General features: G+C 45.5%; 1 long non-coding RNA gene across 1 annotated transcript; it reads right to left on the reverse strand.

The window, feature by feature from the left end:
• Nucleotides 1–612: 612 nt before the first annotated feature.
• On the reverse strand, nucleotides 613–7,765 carry LOC144138310 (uncharacterized). Its single transcript, XR_013315868.1, has 4 exons — nucleotides 7,607–7,765; nucleotides 6,197–6,251; nucleotides 5,223–5,319; nucleotides 613–883 (listed from the first exon to the last, which is right to left on the reverse strand). It is a non-coding gene; the product is annotated as an uncharacterized LOC144138310 (long non-coding RNA).
• Nucleotides 7,766–7,993: the final 228 nt, after the last annotated feature.

Here is a 7,993-nt window from a genome sequence, read left to right on the forward strand (position 1 = left end):
CACCCGATTTCACGAGGTGGGGAAGTAGATGTATCGCGTTAAGAGTCTGCCCCCGTTTCACAGCTTCCAGACGACATCATACTCTTTTCTACCTCCTCGCACACGCCTACTGCCAGGGACTAAACTTTCGCACACTGCGGCTAACGTTTGCAATTCCTCACAATTGACCTATTCTTCATTACTTGAGCAGCCCTTCTACCTTACAAGACGCAGTGTATGGAGGCCTGAGCGGAACTAAGTAGAAGCCCATTCCATTCGCAGAAACCACGAAGCCCTATCAATAAACCGCAATACATGTTGCGATAAAACGCTCGCTGGAATTTTTTGCATGAACGCCGTGTTCTATCATCGGTGTATCGCTCCCATCTCTCCGATGAGGCTATTATCCATCTTCGATTTTCTAGTCACGCATAATCCGCTGCACGTAGGACGGCTGCATTCGTTCCAAGTGTCCCATCGCAATTACCAATGAAAACATCGAGCGCAGGCTCATGTCCGGCGAAGTCCACGCACGTCCGTGGACGGATACATAAGGAGACTTACTGCTCGGTCGTTCCGGGACAACCAAGTCAATTGCGTGCAAGGAGTACGCCGTATCATCACACTTCAGACTTTGTAAGAAAAAAAGTTTTATTGGTTCTCTACCTTTCCAACAAGTCCCGGCATTGTCAAAATTGATCACGGACTTTTCAGTTCAAAGATTACATTGCTCCTGGATTTCACAGTTTTGCGCAAAACGTGCGACTGCTGTTCAGGCACTGCGACTGTTGTCAACGTGTTGTCAACGTGTACAGTGACCACTGATGAACGAATCCCGGACGCATGTGTAGCCTTCCTCGCAACGATCTAGACCAAGCCAGGGTAGGCAGGCATCATTCGCGCACTGAAAGGGAGTAAAGTACATGCAGGTCATCCGGGTCTTTAAGCGGGTCATGAAAATGAATTACACATTCGATTTATAAGAAAGGCTGCCACGTACGATTAACAGTCAACATGTTTTCACTCCGAAACTAAGCTTGGTAATGCTTGGAATAAATAACAAGCGGATGGCTCATCAACACACCAGCTATCTCCTCGCGCTGCAAAAATTGCATCACAGTAACAGGCTGGGGTTATTGCGGGGCGCACACAGGAGTTGTCGCCGTTGAATATGAATTTGGTCGTTTTAGTGGCGTCTGTGGTTGCGCTTGGTCCCACCGCCTAAATGCTATGAAAGGAAATTTTCCTATTCTTCGGTCTTTTTTATTTGCTGAGTAATATTTTTATTCTTATTGCATTGCGAATAATTTAAAGATCAGAAGTACCTGTCAACCTTATTTATTAGATGGGTGGAGCCAATCATACTCCACGGTGCTGAAATGGAGTTTAGCGAGTACTAGAAGAATAATGTTACTCTTTGTTTTTGTGTTTATTTAATGTCCTCAAGGCTTAGTTACTTAAAATTCAAAATTATTGGCTACTGTTTTTATGCTGGAATGGAGTTTAACGCGTACTAAAAAAACAAGGTTACTTAAAATTCGAAATTATTGGCTGTTTTTTTTTATGCTGCTTTCAAAAAAACATTTTTTAAACAGAGCCTAGCCCCTTCCTCCCCCATGATACAGAGAACTCAATTAAGCTCCAACAGTTTTACAAGCGCTTGGGTGTAGTGAGCGGACACTTCAGTGTTAGGGTTTTGCTACTCAAAACTGGGCTTAATAAAACAGCGTAAACCACTAAGTTACCAATAGCAAAACGACAGAAATTCTTCAGAATATGCAAGTGTAAAAACAAGGAGAGCAAGTAGAATTGGTGAGGGTGGCACAATGCATTAGGAGAAGCAAGAACTGAGACCTCCATGCCCACTTTTCGGCAACACGTGAGGAAACATTAAAAGAGAAGCGGATTAAGGTATGATTGATTGTATGCACTCAGAAGTGAAACCAGGAACATTGCAACAATATAAATCCGATAACTACTGTAAGGTAAGGATTCTACTCAGATTTTATCGTTAACAATGTTAGGTGAGGCAACGCCGCCTATATAAACATTGCCTAACGCGTGAGTGAAAAATCGCCAAACAGCTACTCTCCTATTGCTCTCTCCTGCCCTTCTCCGCGCCCTTGCATTCCTGTGTGCTTTCATGTCCGCCGGCCAGCGCCGCTTCTCGGAAACTATGCAAAATAGTTGACAGTTTGTTTAGCGTTCCCCAGGCGGCGCTTCTACGTCTTCTTTTTCACCATGCCTGCCTGTGGTGGTCTGTCGCTGATAAAACCTCCTGTCCCTCGGAGCAAAATCACTTGTGCTGCCGCAGGCTGATGCCGGCTTTCCGCGCTTATCTACTTGGATCACGGGATACAAAATTGTCTGAGTGGGGCATCCCCCTCTGTCCCCTCTGCATTTCGGTCTTGTTTTGTCTCCGCTGTTCGCACTCCGCACCGGTACGCAATTTTAAAATTGAGGACTGTGCTGTAAAAGCGCACGGACAGCGTGGTGGACCCCTCAGCTGCTTATCCTTTTGTTTTCTATAATCTTCTGAAATTTACAAGTACGTGATATTTTGGAAAGTAATGGTATGAGTGAGCACCTGAACAAAAATTGTGCACGCAATTTTTTGCGTGCACAATTTTTTTTTTACTAGTTCTTCAATCATTTTTTCGAGTTCTGCAGATTCCCGCACAAATTATCTGTCGCCTGTAAACCTCAGATCACTCACGTATGCTTCGTTCTTCCGTAATCCTGTATTTTCCCAGTTAAGCCTCCTGAATACCTCGCATAGACATGCAGTGAACAGCTTTGCAAGATGATTGCCTCCTGTCATAATCTCTTCCAGACAGGGAATTTGTCGCATTGCTTGTGAGTAAGTACCCTCCCCGAACGCACCTTATATATATATACGTCGTTTAGAAATCGTATGTACGTCTTCTGTATTCACAGGTTTTCGTGTGCGTCTAGCACTCCTGCATTGTGCACTGAATAAAATGCTTTTTCACACTCTATAAATTCTATGTAAAGAGGTTCAGAGTACTCTATCGATTTCCCTATTGTTTCACTCACGACATGGTTGAGATCCATTGCAGAGCGTCCGTTCCTAAATCCAGGCTTCTTTTCGGATTGTTGTATTCTAGGCTATTATTATACCATTAACTAGTACTTTGGCAAACCGCTTGCATACACCTGACAGTAAGGCTGATGAATGCGTGATTCTTAAAGGCCAACTGCAACGAAATTTTCGTCTCTTTAAATGCACTATTTTCCGGTTGTATAACCTTAAATGTTGCTACCTCCAAAATTTGGAGGCCCAAATGTGCTTCGCTGCATCGTGAACGAAGATCAAAAACGCTCTTTTCAAACCGAAACTGGAAAAAAAGGGCGGCTATTACGGACGGCCGGAAGTGACGTTACACTCACGAATCGAGTGGGCGGCGCGCATTCGATGTGTTTCGGGTCGTCTGTTGCCTCAGACATTTAAAACATGCGCGAAAAGGGGTTGGGAAGTTCGTGCAACCATTATTACTTCGTTGTGAGCTGCTGAGACGTGCCTGTAGTCGTCCGGTAAAACGAAAACACAGGCATCGCGAGACGTCGTGGCGACGCTGGGTGCACGAAAGGCCGTGTTGAGCGCTAGATGGGCGCCGGCACAGCTAATATACCTTGTGCCGATCGAACCATCCTGTGTTTGTGACAAAAGAAAAAAAAAATGCTACCGTGGGAGGGAAGTGTCAAAACATACCGGCTAGGGTGTAAGATTTCGGTTTCAGCGCATGTTGTGAAAGTTAAAATACAGAACTTTATTATTTTTGTTTACTTCGGGCAGTTTTGTTTCTGTTATCAGGGTGCCAGCGCCAAATTTTTAGATAAAAATGCCATGCAGCGACGAAAGCACTGCAGTGTCCACTCGTGAAGCAGTGACCTCCCCCGAGGCTCAGTGTTGGGAAATGTGGCCTCGTTTTTTTTTTTTTTTTGTTTTTTTTCTAACTGGCGAGTGAAATGTTGCCAAGAGCGGCTAGTATTTCTTTCTTTGTTGACGAAGTTGTTTGAGCTGAATCGATTCCGTGCAGTGCGCCGCGTGCTGACCTCGTCCGCGCACCGACCGGCCCGATAACATTGACAACAGCGTATCACCTCGCGACCTCGCGTCGGCGCAGAGCTCTTCGATGGCGTCGGCATACTCGCGCTCTCGAAAAGTCGACCGGCCCATCGTGCAGTGGGCCGCACAGCTAGCTGCCGTACTCGCTCACGCACCGAGCGGCCGCGACAACAGCGTATCGTCTTGCGTCGGCCGTTCTACGCATTGCGCACTCGTAGAGATGCCCGGCCGCGAGCTTGCAGTGCGCCGCACATCTGCCGTAGTCGTTCGCGCGCCGCCGCACCGACCAGCCGCGCCAACAGCGTATCGCCTCACGTAGGCCGTACACGCGTTTCGCGTGCTCATCGAGTCGACCGAGAGCCTGCTGCCGCCGTCGCGACCACGAAATCGGCCGTTGTGCTACTGCCGTATTCGCTCTAGACCGGTCCCGGCACTTTACGAATTTGCTCTTTATGTATCGGCAACCCAGAGTTTCTTCAGCTTCTCGCATTGCGGAAACGCGTGAAAGCAATTATTCATGCAAGACACACGAATTACACCGATCACTCGCGCGAGGCCGCACGTAAAAACGCTACTGAGGAGAGGCGACGGCCGCACGGGAGTCCTGACTGGCACGTCACATCCGGAAGTCCGCCGCAGTGGCGACAAGTTGCGGCGACACTCCGCTAGGTGCTGCGTCGGCTGAAGTGGCGTGTTTTCGAACGGTTTTAATAAAAAAAAACTGCGCGTTTGTGGAGTTTAAAATTAGGTCACAAGGGACTTTAGAGGTACATACCACACATTGAAGCAGAATTTAGGGCAGGTAAATTTTCGTTGCAGTTGGCCTTTAAGGTTTTTGGCATCTCTCTTCTTGAGCATCAAAATTATTGTTTTTTTTCAGGTCATAGGCACATTTTCAGTCGTTAAGGATTCTAAACGTATAGCAGCAAGTGTCTCATAATTATTTTATTTTTCTGTATTGTGTTCTTTTCGACCTCATTTGAGCGTAAAACCTAAGGCGGCAAGTTATTGAATCAGTTAGTTCCGAAAAATGCCATTAGGACCTTTATTTGCACTCTAGCAGCTACTTTTGCTCCTCAGCTTAATGCAGGTGACATAGCCCTTCATATTAAGTACTATCATTGTTACGCGATGATACTTAGCGTCCACTCACCTTATTGCAAACGTCAGTAACTCCCAAAGCCGCCTTGTGGCTTCCGCAAGGACATGGAAAACGCGGGACGTGCACTAGTCCGCGTTGTGCAGAAACGCTGGGAAAACAAGGGTGGAAAGTTTTATGACGTCATTTGTATCTCTGAACGTTGTGCAACACTTTTTTACTATATCTGTCATGAAGGTGTCTGCACGTGCCGCGTTATTCTCTGTAAGCAAATCAACATGGTCCTCCTACAATTACACTTCTCAGGTTTTTTGCCTCAACGGCATTGCCGACTCAATTAGACTGGTTGCTGCGTATGCACCGACAAAACCACCCGACCGCGAATTTTCCGCCCTCGAAAGCGAAAGAAAGCTGTAGTTCATTCCTTTTCGAAGTGTACACATCATGGCTGCCGTCAATGTTGGGCGACCGGTACTACAGATTTGAAATGGAAGCAGAAATAGTAACGAAAGCTAAAGATACGAGTGCTTCTGTTGTGCTGCACTCGGAATACAGATGAAACACAAATTTTCCGTTCTCACCAATTTTAAATTGAACGATTACATGCATGAATTAAGAATCCCAACTTCAATTGAACCTCTGGGATACAGAATTACAATTGCGACCCGGAAAAAGCTAACTTTGAGTATGGACTTTCAGACCCATACGCCTCCTTTATGACGCCACCAAAAATTCGCTCTCAGGCCGGTCACCCTAGTTTCCGAGATTTTATGTTGCCACTACGGTTTTCACCTTTCCGCTACACTAAAGTGGCAGTAATCGTTTACCATTAGACCGGAATCACACCACTGCACTGGAAAATAACAATGCCAGATGCAATAATCGCTCGGCACAGGAAGAGCTTTCTCAACCGCCTTTTGCAGGCTCCCCTAAAGCACCACGCACTGCAGTAGCACGCGCGGACTTCCTGCTTCTCAAAGTGGCTGTAGCAATTACAAAGCTCCATTCAACCTTTAATGTGTACTCACCAAGCGACGGCAATTGCGACCGTGAAAATAATCACAGTAAACTTGTTCATCTCTCCTGCAAAAAAGAGGGTGTCATATAAGCCGTGCTTATGAGTCAAACATATCAATCCAAGATATCTATAAGCAGAGCGCATTGCCTCTCCCGTGGGTCAACAGCGACGCAGAAGCCACGTTTACGCTAATGACAAATATTTCTAAGCCTCCGTGGCATCTCGCACCCTCAAACCCTGTGATTATTTGAATAGTGTACTGCGTTAAAATCCAAGCCGGAGACGGGAAGGTTGATATTCAGTAATCATGAATAACACGCTAGCGCGTGACATTTTCCAAAATACTTTTGAAAAAAAAAAAAAACCTTAGCACTACAAAACGAAGTACGGAAACTAATTTTCAACCAACTTGCTTGTTTTCCAAAAGAAAGGACAGGTGAAGTACAATACAAACAATACTGTCACGTGAAAAAAAAACACAATACATACACAAAACATTCAGTAGTGCTCGTGTTATTTATAGGAGGCAATATTTATCAAATTTTGAGCTTGATGCATCACGGTTCAAAATTATATGCAGCCGCTCATGGGGTATCTACCGGCCACTATGTAAGCCGCGAAATAAATTGCCAGAATATATTCAATCTTCTCAGCACAATCCAAAGAAATTCACAGTGTCAGTTCCTTTTCCAAACATGTATATTTTACCGACACTTTTTTATGGCAATGACATAACCTATCTTGTACAGAGCCCCCCAGACAAGCCTTATTGCCAACTCATCGGTAAAAATAAAGCGGCGATGGTAAAAGCCGCTCAATTTTATCCGCCTTTCTCGCATCGTTCGAATGCATGCTCGCTACGCAATGCTTGAAATAGTGCCGATATTATTCCTTTCTTAACACAACCTTCGAACAGTTCATTAATGCTTATGTAGGTCGTAACAGTATAAGTACCCACTTCCCATTTCCGCAAACCCAACACGTGTTTGAGCTTACGAATGCACTTCAAAAATTGCACGGAGTCCGTTTGCCAAACGGAACGTTGAGGGACTAACAAAATCTGTCGTATTCTCTCTCAGTTGTGTTTAATTACAGCCGTTTTTGCTGAAAACTTTCATTTAGAATCAAACACTGTTGAAATTATCATTCATTTTTCTGGTAGTTCCTTCTAAGGGACCTTTCCTATACCAGGTTAAACTGAGCCGCAGCTTACGACGGTTTCTCTGAAGAGGGGTTGATTTATGTCAAACAACATCAACTTGAAGGGGAAGCAACGTCAGAAACGGAAACTTTACACCGAGGAAGCCAAGTGTTTTCGCAACCAACTTAGTATTCTTGAAGAACGTTTTAGTGCTGCATGGTTTCTTTTTAAGTTAAGTTGTCCCAATTTAAACTCTTTGACAAGGATTGATAGACTCACCGCTGTGCTTTTCGACGCTGCCTGTCGCTGATCAAAAGACCTTTTCTGGCACTCGGGGCTTCGCTCTACTCTGCCGAGAAGTATGTGTCGCGGACTGGTTTCCACTACCGCTTAAAAAGCCTTGACACTACGTCATCTTTGAAGCCTCACGTCACAAGCGTGAGGCTTGTATATCCTGTATATACCATTGTATATCCTCACCAGGCAATGAAGGCAACTTGAGATGTTCGGTTCGTACGCACACACATACTGGAAGCCGTGCAACACTTGCGAGTTCCGGAACTGGGCTGCTATTCCAGACGGCCCGAGTTCCTTGTAGTCCAGAGTTTCCAGCTGCCTGGGTTATGAAAGTAGTGATACCGGAGCATCCGGTACACCTCGAGCGAA

This window comes from Haemaphysalis longicornis, unplaced genomic scaffold (genome assembly GCF_048455015.1).
Source record: "Haemaphysalis longicornis isolate Haplotype H1 unplaced genomic scaffold, Haemaphysalis longicornis Haplotype H1 scaffold_5, whole genome shotgun sequence".
In the NCBI taxonomy this organism is placed as follows: Eukaryota; Metazoa; Arthropoda; class Arachnida; order Ixodida; family Ixodidae; genus Haemaphysalis; species Haemaphysalis longicornis.